The sequence below is a fragment of the Rhipicephalus sanguineus genome, chromosome 7 (assembly GCF_013339695.2).
Source record: "Rhipicephalus sanguineus isolate Rsan-2018 chromosome 7, BIME_Rsan_1.4, whole genome shotgun sequence".
Lineage (NCBI taxonomy): Eukaryota > Metazoa > Arthropoda > Arachnida > Ixodida > Ixodidae > Rhipicephalus > Rhipicephalus sanguineus.
The window spans coordinates 112,402,961-112,420,266 of NC_051182.1; the positions used below are offsets into that span (position 1 = coordinate 112,402,961).

The following is a 17,306-nucleotide window of genomic DNA, read 5'->3' on the forward strand; positions in this document are numbered from 1 at the left end:
AAGTTAGGTGAGATGTGTACATTGAAGGTTGTGAGGATACGACTTAACAAAAAGAAAAATTCGGCAGATCCCACGCGTTGTGCGAATTGGTTTCATGCGAAGCAGGCAGCGAGTACTTCTATGCTGTAATTTATCGCTTTGAGCCAAGCGTTACGAGGTGAATCGACGTGTTTTTGTAAGTGTAGTAGCTATGTGCACATCGTGGGCTTACAAGGCACGTCGACAACACTGGTAGAATAGCTGATTACCACGAAGAATGCGTGGGTTCGATTCCTGCTGGGATCCTCATTCTCGTTCTTTCCACTCGTCGGGTCAACGCTGCCGATGTCGGTTTTTCTTAACGCTCTCGTATTTAAAGTACCAATGTCTGTTCTTGCCGTTCCTGGGTCAATCACTTGTCAATCACCTGTGGCGCATACCCGTACAACGCGGCCCGTGGCAAACGGGTATATGCCGCACGTGTATGGAGGAAAGGGTGTGACGACGCACGTGACAGGATTTTCACGTTATTCATGCCATGACCATACAGTCATATTTGTCAAATCCTCTTACCATCTCATGCCAATTATGGTCTACACCAAGTTAAAGAGGCGATCATGAGAGCACCCAGTCGTAGGAGGCTAGATAGATAGATAGATAGATAGATAGATAGATAGATAGATAGATAGATAGATAGATAGATAGATAGATAGATAGATAGATAGATAGATAGATAGATAGATAGATAGATAGATAGATAGATAGATAGATTATGCGTCAAAACTACGATATGTGTGTAAGACACGCCGTAGTAAGGGCACCAGAAATTTAGATCATCTGGTTTTGTTTAAAATATGCTGACATTGCACAGTATGCGGGCCAGTAGCATTTCGCCTCCATCGAAATGCGACCGCCGCAACCGGTATCAAACCCGCGACTTTTCGTGTCAGTAGCTGAGCACCATAACCTTCGTGGCGTTCGACAATGTGTCTTGTATTAGATAATCTTCCGAGAAGCGTTAAAAGTGTTTCTAATATGATAGTTCGATTCCGCTCAAGCGTTCTGAAGCCCTCAACGCATGCTTTGTGGGCATTTGGCACTGCGCAATTAAACTACCATATTAAATGCGAAGCATATTCTTCGCGAACCAAAGGCTCTTTGACCGTTTCTGTTTATATATCTATCTATTATTCTAGCCACCTACTTCCGGTCACTCTTGTGGTCGTCTCCTGAGCTTATTATACGCCAAAATTGGCGCAGGAGGAGATGCGTGTATAGCGACCACAATTCACGGGTCATGATTTAAATAATTTGACTTGCGTAGCTGGAGAAAAACAGCTCAAAAAAGGACGATGACGCAAGAACACAGTAGACTGGACGAGCGCTCGTCCAATGTACTGTGTTTCTGCGTCCTCGTCCTTTTCTGCGCTGTTTTTCCCCAGCTCAGCGCTCGTCCAGTCAAATGTGTTCCTGCGTCCTCGTCCTTTTTTGCGCTGTTTTTCCCCAACTAATGCTATCTATCTATCTATCTATCTATCTATCTATCTATCTATCTATCTATCTATCTATCTATCTATCTATCTATCTATCTATCTATCTATGCATCTATCTATCTATCTATGCATCTATCTATCTATCTATGCATCTATCTATCTATCTATCTATCTATCTATCTATCTATCTATCTATCTATCTATCTATCTATCTATCTATCTATCTATCTATCTATCTATCTATCTATCTATGTAGCCTCCTATTTCCTCAGCTAAGCATGCACCAACTCGCCCAAATCAAAGTCTTGATTTGCGTGCCGCGTGCATCATGAAACCCTATCCACCAGTCGCGTGTGGCATATACCAGCATAACGAGGCCCGTGGTATACGGCTATGCGCCATAGGGGATTCACAGTCTGTATAAAATCAGGGACAGTGAGAATAGACTATATAAATACTAATGCAATAACGTTAAGGAGCCCGTTTTGGAGAAAATTTGGTGCCGGCTTCGACGGCGTTGTCTATGAACGAAAAATGCAGACGGAAACAAAGAATAGAAATCACGACTCAAGCAGGAATCGAACCCAGTCATTCTGCATGGTAGTCAAGTATTCTACAACAGAGCCACGCCAGCGCGTCAAACTCCTTAGGAAAAACACCCTATACAAGCTCACTTCGGGGAAACGACGATCGTGGTTCCAGTGTTAGCTATCCGCTTTTAGTACAATGTACTAAAAAATGACTCCGCAAGCTGTAGTCACGTGTTTCTCAAGTCCGCTGACGACTGCTATTTATGATATGCAGATCTTCGCACAGTAGTATGCACATCATTGCGATAAACCTGACACCTCTGCTAGAACGTGAGTACCGACGCTGCGTCGGATTATTAGCTACCCTATAATCTCCAGTGTAGTTGGGGTGTCTCGCAAGTCCACGATATACGCACAACTACAACATTCACCCAAATGCGTCTATTCCCATCGTATCGTTTCACACAGAGCCAGAAATCCGGCTTAGGCTGCTACTCGCCGACTGCTTCGCATGACATCGATACCCACAGCGTGTGATCTGCCGGAATTTTTTCGAATAGCTGTTTATCAGGACCCGCAATTTTTCAACGAAAGGAAATTATTTGGCACGTTTTATGATTTTGTTGTAGTTATTGCTTATTCTTGTTGCTTTTAGATATCGCCTCAGCGAATGATGAAGGAGATAGATGTACACCTCCACAGAATGGATGCACCAGAGGAGACAAGGGTCCACAACTTCACTTCTGGTTCTTGAAAAATGACTCTGTGTGTTACAGAATCACGGCAACCGACTGTAATGGCAGAGGTTTTGACAAGCTGACAGGCTGTATGTATTTTTGTCTTGGAGGAGAATGAATAGCAGATTCTAGAACTACGAAACACTTATATACCACCACGTTTTAAGAGACAGCTTCGGACGCAATAAATCCCTCCCCTCATGTTACTACAATACCTCATTATTGTTTCGTTGCTGTACACCACAAATATTTCAAGGCAAGGTTATATGCGTCAGCAGTTCTTGGAACGTTACAGAGAAAATTTTGTGCAGTCCATATTGGCATTATAACACGCTGAACGCCTATTTACATTTATTGTGAGCAAGCCTGTAGGCGTTTCAGCGTGACATGGGGAGCTCTTCTGGAACTGTCCACCTAATCGACATGCCTACTTCGGTTTGACATCATCAGACTGTGTTGAGTTTTTGCTAAAAGCTGCAAGTCCTGATGACACACCTTCTTGACCACGTAAACTCATGGACTCAAACGAATACTGTCTCGTTTTGCTGTTCGTGTTGTGCCCTGGGGGCCCTCCTTGCTGTTAATTTCGAATTTACGCTTTGTTCCCGCGTGCACATTTTTCAGGGAGTTCCCGTTATCGTCATGTTTCGCGAAAATTGCTTCCAGTTGCAGGCTATTGCTGTGGCGTGTTTAAAAAATTGAGCAGCAACGTTTTGCAGTTATTTGATTAAAATTCAGCGCTAGGGTGTGATATGGGCGTAAATGGGTTCATGCGAATGGCAGCCTCTATGCTGCTCAAATCAGCTGATCGGCTCCTTCAGGTGCACATCGATGAGGGATGCTGTTTTCCTATATTGTCCGTGCGCTTGGTTTGCACCTACGAATTCCTTCCTAGTTATGCACCAACAAGCCCCACAGCAAATGTTATTCAGTTGTTCATGATGCTGCACTTCAGTAGTAGACTTTGTATCGCATCGTCGTGATTGGTCTTGAGTGGCAACCGCGAGGAAGGGCTGCTGTAGCTAAGATTCATCAAAATCGCCGCCTGCTGCATTGCTGAACAGTGAGTATAAAAACATCTTTGTCCTCTTATTAGCAAACGTGTGGTGAAAAGCGGAATATAAGAGCCATGCGTGGCATTTCGTTGCGTGCACGTGCATGTTTACATACGCGGATTCCAAGTCGCTGCCGGCCTCGCAAACGTAAGCGCCTCCTATCGGAGTGGGATAGCTCGGTACGTTTCAACATCCGCCTTTTGTGTCGGGCGAAGTAACTAGCGCATAAATTCTCGCTTTTGCCGCAAGCAGGTTTCTACAGAGCTGTGACCAAGAGTTGGTATTCACATAATGTAAAGAGTTGTAGCCCTCACATCATTCGGGTTTACGCTGCATTGTCTTGTAGACCATTCCCAAAACTTGCTTTTCGCAGAATAACGAAGTCACAGACTGCACCAAATCATTTTTGCATAATACCAGACAATTTGCTAGTCATCTACCTGCTTGCTTGGCCACCTACGATAGTTTATGCATGAGTTGGACTGGTAGTTTTTTTTTTTTTGTAATGTTGTACATCGCGGCACATACAAAGATAACGCCTTGATATTGCGAAGTTAGCGATTTTTTAGGCAACCTGCGTCGGTATGGCAAAATAGTGTGTACGGTTAATGCGTTTTTGTAAAGTTTTTGATAAGAGCTGTGTATTATTTTTTTTTTGCGTGTAGTAAGCACAATAACTCCTTTGTTATGTATTCTGTGCAGTGGATGACGGTAAGTGCTGACAGAATAATATTTCATGCCTGATTCAAATAACGTTCAGTCTAGCATCAAAATTTTGAGTGCTAACAACAAAGCATGCATACTTTGTCAACATATCTAATGTGCCTTGATCCTCGTTAAGGCCTAGGCACTTAAAAAAGTTATGGCTAACTGAGTGTGACATTTAAAGCAAGCGTAATTAAGAATTGACAAAAAGACAGGATCACTGAACATACATTGTAGTAAGCGTAGCGCATGGCGCGACTAATTGCCTTCAATGCTTTCTTGTCAAAATTAGAACTTGTTATTTCCTGTTTGTCCTTTTGTAAAATGCCTTTTGTAAAAGAACTGTGTAGGAGAAATTGTTCAGCCTGATAGGCAGAGCACAAACATTTTATCCCATCGCTACATTGTGTAAATTGTGCAATAACTCTTTCCCTATGTTTGAAAGTGAGGGCACAACCCATATTTAATAAGCATTCGCTCTAATTTAGTGACCTTCATGGGGCTTATTTTGAATCTGCAAATAAAATGGCATGGTACCAAGTATATCACTTCCGCTATGCCTTTTGTGACATGATCGTTTGTTTCCCGCAGGCTCGTGCTCATAAATTGTTCTAGTTGACGTATTAACATAATTACACACAGTCGCTGCCTTGACGAACACAAGTCCATTTGACAAAACGGCGGCTCCAGCGATACCCCTTCTTCAAGGATTTTTCATACGTTGTACACACTTATGGACACAGTTTGAGATTTGGAGTTAGATACTGTGTTGTACTGTACCTCAGCTATAAATTCCAAGTAGGCACGCAGGCAAGTGCTTCACGTGACAAGCGCATGAATGCCAGTACACTTTCGTATTTTCTTTCATAAAAACAGGCATCCGTCTGGTTAACTCTCGGTCTTTCCTTGCTTCGCCCTCTCTTTCTTTCATGAAAATAATTAACACATATTGTGAGCGCTTGCTAACTCCGAAACGCGTTCTAGGCAGTAAGATAATGTAGGAAGCGAACTGCATTAACATATTTGCATATTTACTGACCAAGAAGTGGCATTTGGTGTAGAAAATAAGCATAAAATAATAACAGTGAGGAGAAGAACTGTGTGAGGTGCGCCTTCAACGCGGCTCCTCGGCTCATGATACGTTTACGCGCGAAGCGGCGAGAGGAGGTGCATTGGTGAGGGCCTTTTGCCACCTGCGCTGCCCTGCAGCCCTTCTCTTCGCGGCCTGGCCTCGTTCTTCCGCAGAAGCCCCGTTTCCCACTTTCGCATTCGTGGAGAGTTTCCTCCTCTCAACCCGAGAACGCGCGTCGCTTTCTCGGGAGGCTCTGGGTCCTCCGTCCTGGGAAGTGTGGCTGGCCATTACCTAAGGATAATTAATGGTTGACCAGCCTGGGAAGTGTGGCTGGTTAATTATTACTTAAGGATAAATAAATTGTACGAGATGGACGGTGAAGGTAAGGCAATGATCTGATTTGAGTCATGTTCCTTTTTTATTTTTTGCCAGTGATCCAAGTCGTATTCCTCCATGTTTCAGCGTAACAGTACATAGTTTTAGTACAGAGGAAAACGCTTAGGTTAGCGTGCGTTTCAACGCTAAAGCTAAGATGGCATGCGCGGCGTGCCAATTGGTGGTACTTTAGTACAGCGGAAGGCATTTGCGCTGACGGTAACGCAATCACAGACGGCGCCATCTAGACATAGAGACACTAAATGCACTGTAGAATCCACAAGTGTGCCGCTACGTCGAGATACGCCGAAGACTGGCATTCTAAAGAGCAATACCAAGGCATGTCTACAGAGTGTCATGCTCTGAGTGCAAAAGCAGTTGCATAGGCGAAAGCAATAGCTTCCACGACAGATACCGCCGACACGAGAATGACTTGCGGAGAACGGAAGCTCAGCGCAGCGCAATTGCCGAGTGATGTAAGATGTGTGATCATTACGTGTCTGGGGATATTGAAATTATCAAATACGAATCTAATATCGAATATGCGTGTATACTCTAAGCCAAAAATGACTAAAATGGGGTATGGCGTTGGTCCTTCAGGGGACTAAATGGGCTGCCACAGATTTTGAACCATTTTTGGACCAACTGCGGGAGTAACTAAATGTGTTCAACTTTTACTTTCTAGCACTTACTCCAGTTGGTTCAAATGTTGGTCCTCCTAGAATGCTCCAGAGGGACTAACAGTTGAACCGTCTGGACTAACCGAGAAAAGAAAAGAAGCATGGCGATTATTCGCTATGTTGGCGTAATTCTTGGTATTTCCAACTGAATCAGCATTGAATGATGCAGGATTTGCGACACGTGCACAAACATACAACCACACAAACAACTATTTCAATCTAAAACACCACACAGACTGACCGTTCACGCGACACAGCCGAAAACGGCGCGCAGGCACGGTTCCTTCACCGTGCTCGTAAGTCACTCGCTGCACACCGCCGGCCGCACGTTGATTCGTATCGGCGCTCGCCTTCACTCAACAGAAGTTTGACAACAGTTGTCGCATGGAGAAAAAGACACAGTTTGAACTGTACTTTATTCCAGATGACATTATTCTCTGTGAAACAAATTCTACGCAACGTTTCTTTCACCAGCACCGGCAACGCACTCACACCGGCCGCCGCCGGCTTGGTGCCGATGACGTAGCGAAGCCTACTTCGTATCGCTTCGTAGTTGTAGCCGGTGACTGTGCGGGAATACAACCGCTGGCGATCAGTTTACTTTTGTTAGCTTTGGCAGTGTTCATCGTAGTTCTTCCTAATTCGGCACATTGAAGCAAGTTATCGGCGGTGTCCGGGCTCGAAGGCTTGTACTTGTTTGGGTAAGGCAGCTCGATAGGGAAGAAACGTGGGTGAGCGCGCTCGCTCGCTCGCTGGGTGCGCCGGCGCGAGATGAACTTGACCCTCATAACAGCTTCTATTTCTTCTAATAGTGCTTCGCTTTCATTCTGGCGTACAAACCATGTAACTCGTAACCGTGCTAGCCGACAGGGCCGAGAAGTGCAGCACGGCAGCAGGCGATCGGCACGCATTTACTCCCTCCGTTGGTTCCTTTCTTGCCGGGCGTTTGTACACGACACGCACTGTCTCCCATTTACACCCTGTTGCACGAACCGTTTATCCGTTGGTTTAACGACTGCAGTTAGTCTAACTTTGCCCAATTTCAGCTTAGAGCCTATTGTTAAAAGATCGAAAACGGAAGTAAGCTCCTCTTACTCTTTCAAGATAAACTAATTGAACTGCATTTACTCAGGCTGCAACCCACTGAATATACTAATGTTTAAGCACTAACTGCAAATCATCATGCAGAATCGTCAACTGCTTGACATTGCCTTTCGTCTTCCCAAGCACTGAGGCATTGTTACGTGATATTTTTGACGGTTCTTCTATTGTGTCTGCTTAAAGAACGCGAAAATACAACATATACTGTATACACAGCTGCAGCATAAAGCTTCCTAAAAAAGAAAGTGGTCCTCTCGCGTGGCCGTGCAGGAGTTAAGTCTCAAACGAAGCACGAATCTATTGGGCGGGCAATGTGTATTTCTTTCTGTTCCCACCCACACTCCGAATTGCCTTAAAAGGAACAAAGCTATGCGCTAACGTTAGTGTGCAGTAACGACGAAGTACAAGTTTGCATCTGCAGACGTGCCCCCCTCGTCCCCCCCCCCCCTTCCCCCCCACCCGACCTCATCTCTAACGAACCACATCAAACAGCATTAGCTGCTCGTTGGTAACTTGGCCCAGTGAATACGCAGATGAGCTTCGTCACGAAATGGAGAGGAGGAGCAGAGGTAAGAGAACAACACATGACACGGCTTCCACAACCTACACGCTACTCTCTGAGGAATGGACTGAAGGAGACCCGAAACCTCGGGTCCATCTAAAAACTGTGGCTGGCCCTATTTCAACGTCTAGAACATTTATTTCGTGTGCTCCTCTGTGTACGAGGTGTCGTACCAAAGAACTGCATACACAATAGAAAGCTTTGTAAATTGGGTTCCTTGTATGGGGGCCTAATGCGCCTGCTTTTTATCCATCGCTCACGTTACCTTGAAGCAAAACCATGGGTGCTCGCATGCGTTTCAGAATGTACAGTCGTTTCGTGCGCGTAATCTAGTGAGAACAATATAAAACATTCAACAATGTTCGCGGCGAGTGATAAAACGTGTTACACTTTCAATCAGGAAAACATGGCCACTCTGATAAACAAAAGCGTGTAGCATGTCCATGTGGTAATAATATGGTGGCACTCACAGGCTTTTTTTTCGGTCTTTTTTACCGAAGCGCGGCTTACCCAGCCTCAGTGCTAATTTCCACGCAGCCGAACTAATGCATTAAAGTCATTTTGCTTGTTTTGTAAGCCTACGGGGTATGCGCGGAAGGGGAGATGGAAATATAGACATTGCAGTAAATATAGACACTATGGGAACTTGGGAAGAGGTGGCAGATATTATCCCTTTAGATCATCACTTGTCTTGTGCACTTAGTTTCAGTCACTGAGTTTGTTCAGGGTACTGCCAGAAAAACAGACATACCTCTTTGCCGCTTTCTTGCTTTGATTGTAGCAGTGGGACGGCACTACAGGCCTAAGGTTACAACAGCATCAGCCATACATCTAGTTTGTTTTTAGATGCGAAACATCTTATGAGCGAGGTTCATCCGGTGGCGTCCGCGCTCCACTGCGCATGCGCCTACTCTCTCTCCCATTCTCCTTCTTTACGCAGGTGTTCAGTTGCCGTCTCTATTCTCCTCCCCCGCGCTGCAGCCGCCCACTCTCCTACTTTACGCAGGCGTTTCCGCAGGCATTCAGTCGCCTTCTCTCCTCTCCTCCCCTCACGCTGCAGCCTGTAAACCCACTCTCTCCTCTCCCTCCCCCATTTCATATAAGCGCGTGTGCTCGGTCGGCTTCCGTCATTCTCGCTTCGCTCTCGTTCTGATGAGTTGTAACGTCAACGTCGGCGCCAGTTGCAGCAGCACTCCAACCTCTGCCGAGATCGAGATCGTCGCGGAGCAGCAGCAGCGCAGGGCTCGCTACGTAATGATAACACAAGCACTAAGTACAAACCGCACACACTAACGGAAACTTGGTGTGCACCCCTAATGCTGCTTCGCATCCCCTCATGGTTCCGTTTAGTGAGAGATGGTGTAATTTTTTTTCAGGTTAGCAGTTTCAGTGTGCACTCCTGGCGTTTTGCAATAAATTTATACGTGACACTTGATACTAGAAATGTTCCCTAATGCAGCTCTGGGGCAGAATTCAGCTTCATACAATACCTAGAATTTAGGATTATCTCTGAAAAAACGCCAGGCCTGCGCTGAAACCGCAGGACAGCCACAGCGAAAGCTGGAAGAGCGGCGTTTCTAGAGCCCGTTGTAAGCTCTCTTGGGGCTACAATACAAGTACACTAGAAAGGTACCCACTACGCCATAAATCACAATTTTTGTGAAGTTGGGAAGCACCGACTAAGCCATTATTCGTCATTCTGCGGAGAAGCGAGGCGCCAGCTGCACGTCTGTAAGGCATTATGTGCACTTTGTTGACGCGACGACTGATGACGATGAAGAATTATGGCTCAGCCCTTTGTAATGGGTTGGAAGCTTTAAACGGCCCACCAGTTATGTAATTTGCATTGGGTGACGCCCGGTCGCTATTTACCTCTCCCGCCATGCTGTATAACATACGTTGACGTGGGAGTGAGAGGGGGTGGGGCGAAGAACTTTACTGAGACCCCGAGTAAATGAATCATGCCCTTATGGGCTTCATTGGCAACCAATACAAGTGCACTTGCGAGGAACCCACTACGCTCTAAATTATTGTAATTTGACTGAGACCCCGAGGAAATGGATCATCCGCTTATGGGCTTCCTTGGTAACCAATACAAGTGCACTTGCGAGGAACCCACTACGCTCTAAGTCACTGTAATCTATATGAGACCCCGAGAAAATGGATCATGCGCCTATGGGCTTCCTTGGCAACCAATACAAGTGCACTTGCGAGGAACCCACTATGCTATAAATCATTGTAATGTTTGAGAAGTAAGGCAGCAGGCACTGGACCATTTTTCGTCATTCTACGAAGATCCGTGGTACCTGCTAAACGCATGTAAGACATTATGCGCACTTTGTTGATGCTGTGCCTGACGACGATGAAGAATTATGGCAGAGTCCTTTGTAATGGGTTGGAAGCATTCAACAACCTACTCATTGCGCAATTAGCATTGTGTGACGCCTGGTTACAGAATTCGCGTTGTGCGACGCGTTGCGCGACGCTTGGTGCTTATTTTACTCTTCTACCACGCTATATTGCATATGCTAATGTGGTTCCTTGCCGACATGAAGCCTGTATAGGGCATAGCTGTTTCAAGTACCGGCATGGCTGAAACTCTAATTGTTCGTAAAAGTCTTTTAGCTGAAGAGCCATTTGAATGAGATGCAACCGCGATGATACCATGGGTTCCGCATGCCTTTCTAACATGCGAGTTTTCCATAAACTGTGCATACCCATTAGTAATAGCATGTCAACAGGCATAGAATGACTTTTGGGTGGCATGAGATAACGTATGCTATACGAATTTAAATCGAGTTGTTTTTTAAAAGCCCTTTGTATCCACTCTTCATGAAATGTATAGCTTTAATACCCTTTTAGGACTTCTATGTAATGCCTGTACGCTGGTAGAGGCCGCCTTGAGTATTTTGTTCGCTATGTATGCTAATTACACACATTTGTAATAAATACCATGAAAGAAAAAAAAAGCACCGGCATGGCTCAGAGGTTGAATACTGGGCTCCCACGCAGAGGGCCCAGGTTCGAACCTCGTTCCATCCTGGAATTTTTTTATTTCGTTTTTTTTTCCTATTTCGAGCGATACTGGTTACGGACACCGGCGGCGGCGGCGGACAACTACGGCGCCAAAAACGGCCGGTGAAATGATCTCATAACAGCTTTCGCTGTAAAAAGTGCTGTTCAAGTTAGTTCAGTAATTCTCTGATGAGAACACATCTGTTTTCTATGTGCATCTGAATAAAAAGCATTGGAGTTGGCCCCAAGGTAAACAATACTGCTTTTCAGAAACGATCAAAAAGTTTCAAGTAATAAAAGCACGCGATGAAGCATCGTCACGAGGGATACAGCCAAAAGCTTTCGCGTTGTCATGTCTGAATTTACATCAAAAGACCAATGCTAGTTTGTTTAGTGAAATATTTCATGCAATGCGTAGCGCTAGATAATGACCTCGGCACATTCACATTGCATTTATTTTACGTCACAATGTAAGGATCTCATAAATTTATAGAACTTCAAAACATATAAACTCGAGAAGCGTACGTTGGGGGGCTAGTTGGTAAGACATAATTGAAAAACTTTTTCACTGCGCTGAGGACGAGACACCAGAAACATGGTGTCCTGTCTACTTTGTTTCGTCCTGTCCACTTCGTTTCTGGTGTCTCGTCCTTAGCGCTGTTACAAATTTTTTTCATTTGAGACATATACCCTGTGCTTAACCTTTTAAGGGGCATAATGTTATGAACAACGCACACCACCTATTGAGAGAGGCATTGTCGTTTCTATCAGCTTCTTATATTATGTACAAAGTTTCAGCTCTCTATTGCTAAGTGTTTTCGGGAAAAAATGGGACATACGTGTCCCCCTGACTGAAATGACTGAAAGACAGTCATTTCAGAAAAAAAACACTTTTATTTTTTTATGTCAACTTGCTGCTGCCTTATAAACTACAAAGGACAGAGTCTGCAAATGCCTAGTCTCTATCACACAAAAAAATCTGAAATATTCATTGTGCATCCTTTTGCTATTGGCACTCGAGCAGCAGATGTGGGTACCGCGCACTACTGCAACAGTCTAATTTTTGTCCGTGGAGGAAGCTCAGTTGCTTCCTACACTGGAAGAGACTTTTCTGCGCGAAGTAGAATGAAAATTGGATGGTGCAACCAGTTGCACAGAATGTTAGACTAGAGACCCTATCGGAAATATATCACTGAAATCTCGTCATTTTGCATTGCACAATATTTTCAGGAAACTGTATCGGTACTACAATAACACGCTTAGGAAATCGTGAGTATGAAATAAACTTTTCAAGATTACCGCTCATGCTGGATCGGGTGGAGAGCGCGCCAAAACCTGATAAAAAAATTGGCAGATCTCACGTACCGTGGGAATCGATGTTATGCGAAGCATGCGTGGAATGGTGACTGTACAGTAATTTTTCACATTGAGCGGAACGTTATGGAATGACGCTAGATAAATATGGAAGTGCTCTACGCACACTCATATGTTGAAGAGTCGCATATCTATTATATAACCAGTTGTTTACAGTTGTGTAACGATGGCAACAGCAACGTGGGCGTTACCAACACCAGACGCGGTAAGCTATGTGGTGCTTATATTCTTCAATACTGGATAGCGCGAATCCGAACAGGACATAGAAGGAACACAGATGCACAGGACAGGCGCTACTAGCAACTGAGCTTTATTCAGGCAAGTTTCCCTAGTATATACACAGCCGAGTGGCACGCGCAGGCGCACTGCACGTAGGTTACAGTCACAGTTACAGTTGTTATGCTTATACTTGTCCGTTATTACGGAGAACACACGCACGTTTCACGAACCCGTGTGTATGTGTAGAAGGGGTTCTTGACAGTTCTTGAACAAGGTCATCGTCACCGTGATAAGTGTGCACCAGCAGCTGGACCGAACTTGTTAATCGGATCCGTTCGTGATCGCGGCTATGAGGAGGCAAGTGTAGTGAAGTGTAGTACGAGGTATAGTGCAGCTGGTGGAAATCGTGGATGCCTCTTACGATGAAATGATCTATGATGCCTCCTATCGTGAACGTGGCAGCGAGGTCTTTTGATGCTCTCTCCCCATGCAATCCGTCTTTCACGCACTATAAGGACCAAGCGTTGTTGGGTCTTGATAAATCAATGTTGAAGTCACCGTAATGATGAGAGGCCTGGTTCTCTCAGCAGATTTATTGTAGGAAGCACTGACGCCGGTTTTTGAGTAATCCACGTGATCCACGTTGCGGACCACGTGGAGGAGTGGATAGTAGTTGAGCGTCTTCCAGGGTGTTCTGTGTTCAGTTTCCTCACTTTCCTTGTGTCCGCCGCTGTGGTGTAGCGGTTAAAGTGCTTGGCTGCTGACCCGAAGGTCGCGGGTTCGATCCCGGCCGCGGCGGTCACATTTCGATGGAGGCAAAATGCTAGATGCCCGTGTTCTGTGCGATGTCGGTACACGTTAAAAAATACACGGTGGTCAAAATTTCTGGAGCCCTTCGCTACGGCGTCTCTCATATCATATCATGGTTTTCGGATATAAAACCCTAACAATTATTATTATTATCACTTTCCTTGCGTGTCAATGTATGTGTTCGCGGTTACTGTGTTGGTTGAGACTCTGTATCACCTGTGGCACATACCCGCATAGCATTAACTCTGGTTTACGGGTATGTGCCACACGTGACTGAGAGAAAGGGTTTCATGACGTACGCGACAGGTATTTTGCGTTATTCATGTCATCATCAGTGAATCGTGTTCGTCATGCACTGATCCTCTGCTGTGCCAATTTTGGTATATTACAAGTTATGGAGATGACCAGGAGAGCGCCCAGACGTAGGCGGCTAGATAGATAGATAGATAGATAGATAGATAGATAGATACGTAGATAGAAACGCCCAAAGTGCCCGAGGTTCGCTAAGAAATGCTTCGCATTTAAAATGAATACAGCGCCTGCAAGCGCAATGGTTCGTTTAGAACGCAGGTATGTGCTGACACCTTGCGAATACTATGAAAATCACTAAAACCGCTTTCTAGAACATTCACGCGGTAGCACGAAAAGTCTGAAAGCAATCTATTCAGTGTTTTTTATTGTGAAAAATTAGAACATGACGAAGAAAAACGTCGGCCATATGAGTCCCATTGCCCCATAAAGAGTTAAAGGGCCGCTGAAACACTGTTTAAACGTGGTCATGAAATGGCGCGCATTGGTAGTCGAAGCCCCTGGGATCATGTGAAGCAAGTATTATAGCACAACACGTGGTATGGAATTTACAATAAATTTCCGAGTCAGCTAGAAATCACTCGCTCTTCTCTCAACACACGTGCCATATACTCAAAATCAACTCGACCATATACAAAAAAAGTACACGGACGCGGCCATTGGCTGATTTGAGCATCGTGAGCAGCATACTTGCCGCGGCCGCCGCGATGTGGCACTGCGGGCCCGCGCTGCGCTCTAAATCAGCGCGCTCGTGATCCCACTTAAAGTGAAGCGCGCTTTCAATGAAAACAAGATAAGAAATCGATCAAGGTGATGGTGCGCGCTCACGTACAGACGTAGCTTCTCAGCACGTGGCCATCTGTGATGTGATAAGTGGCCGTGTGTGAAGGGCCAAGTGAACAGTGAAGCGCGGGAAACGCGTTTGAACGGCGCGCCTCTGAGACCATCGAAGAAGACGACAGGTGGAATCGGCGCGAGACGCGGTGGAACGAGACGGAAAAAAAGAAGGGGAAGAAGATAGGCAGACGTGGCCGGGACGGGACGGAGGCAAGCAGGCGACCAGGGCGCGGGGGTGGCGGCTGAGTTCCTGAGGCAAGGCCGCTGCGGGCTGCCACCTGGCCGTGTACCCGAGCGTCAACCATCGCCTGGCGTTGGCCAGGCCGCTCGTCATCTGGCGTTGGCCAGGTTGTTCTTCGTCTGGCGTTGGCCAGGCTCATCCAGTCTCCGGTTCCACGTCCCAGCGTCGGAAGACGAACGCTGAAGGGGCGCTGACCCTGGTTCTCCCGACGCTACCTTCGACCGAGCGACGTTTGGACCTCAGGTCTACCTTGCCTGCGTCTTGCCGCATCAACCCTTGCCGTCTCCACGAGTGCCGCTACGGAACGGTGACAGTCGCTTTTCGCCTCGCATACGCTGAACCTATGCACATTTTGGATGTCGCGGTTGTTTGGTTAGTTCAGCTAATTTGTACTCTCATGTGCATTCTTTGTTTGTTTTTTCTCCTATTTCTTTCTTTTTATCTAGTTTATTAAAATATATTCGGATGTTGGTTTTTTTCTGTGCACAAACGGTCTCGTGTCCCCTTTCTCGATGTCGGTTTTGACATCGGCTTACCATTCACACGAACCTACACGAGAGCTCATTGGTTGAATGGCCTCGTGACAATTGGCGTCCGCGACAGGATGAGACCGTTTGTGACACTCTACTGGTGTTCAGAAATAGAGAGAAAAGATGAGCAGGGCAGATTTAGAAGAGTTGGGAAGGCGCATGGGTCTAGAAGGCGAGGAACTGGTGGCGTGGTGCGAGGAACGCGAGAGGCGAATCTGTGAAGAGAAAGCTGAAGAAATAGAAGCGCGGAAAGAGCAGTTGGAGTTTGAAAGAGAATTAAGGAGAAAGGAGATGGAACTTCGAGAGATGAAACAGAGAACGCTTCAGTTAAGGATTCAGCTTGCGGAGGCGGAAAAGAAGCGGCAAGGCAGTAACAGAGAAGCAGGGGGTAGGGGTGAGCCCAGCGAAGGTCTTTGGTCGTCTGGCTCCAGAAGAGGCCCTCGATTACGAGAAAACCAAGTTGGCGCTCTTGCAAAGATTTCGGTTCACCGCAGAGGGCTACCGTGAAAAATTCCGGCACAGCAAACCACAAGATGGTGAAACGGGCGTGCAGTACGCCGCGAGGCTAACAAGTTTCTTTGACAGATGGGTCGAGATGTCGAAGACGGAAAAGGAGTACTCAGCCGTTCGGAACCTCGTAGTAGCGGAACAGTTTATGAACAGCTGTCATGATAAAGTGGCACTATTTCTGCGAGAGAAAAACTGTCGCAAGCTGGAAGAGATGGCGGAAGCCGCCGACAATTTCCTGGAAGCCAGCGACAGACAAACTTGCAGATTTTCCGGGAAAAAGCGGAGAATACCTCGGCAGGAAAAGGCGCAAACACAACATCAAAGGTTCCAACTCGATGTTTTGTGTGTGACAAGCCCGGCCACATAGCTGCAGAATGCCGATCTCGGAAGAGGCAACCATTCTGTGGGTTTTGTCACAAATCTGGGCACGACAGTCAAGCGTGCACCAAGAAAACCACCACCACGCGGAAAACGTCATGTATATGGTCGCAGAACCAGAACTGTAAGGAAGTCAAGGAAGTAGACGACGACAAGAGCGAAGATTGTATGGCTAGCGCTCTGAAGATGAGACCAAAGATGACTAAGCGACCGATGCCAGTGATGCAAGGCATCATATTTGGAAAGATGGTATCAGTATTGCGAGATACGGGAAGTGACACGATGGTTGTGCGTCGTTCTCTTGTAAAAGACGAAGCACTTACGGGAACCACGGCTACGTTGTTCTTGGCGGACGGAAGCAAAATTACCGTTCCAGAGGCAACGGTGGAAATTTTTTCCCCCTACTTTTCAGGCGTATGCACCGTAAAATGTATGGAGTCCCCATTGTACGACATCATCGTGGGAAATGTACCCGGATCACGTCAGGCTCATGACCCAGATTCAACATGGGAAGAGAGACTGGCTGCAGCGGAATTGGATTCGGACAGCACGACCCGTGTGAAGTTTAAGAAGAAAGGCCAACATTGGAAACCCTTCTTGAGTGGCATCAAGAGTGCAAGGTCCCAGCCAAACTCAGCAACACTCAAAGTCGACACTTTGAAGATGACGAGAGAGGAGCTGAAAGCTGCGCAAGCAGAAGATAACACCTTGGATACCTGCAGAGAAAAAGTCGGACAAGTTTATTTTGGAAGAGGAGCAACACGGTATTCGTTTACCGCAGAAAAGGGGCTACT

General features: G+C 46.1%; 1 protein-coding gene across 1 annotated transcript in view; it reads left to right on the forward strand.

The window, feature by feature from the left end:
* LOC119398940 (uncharacterized) overlaps nt 1-17,306 on the forward strand; it is a 495,264-nt gene that overhangs the window by 314,230 nt on the left and 163,728 nt on the right. The gene's annotated exons all lie outside the window — the stretch shown is intronic.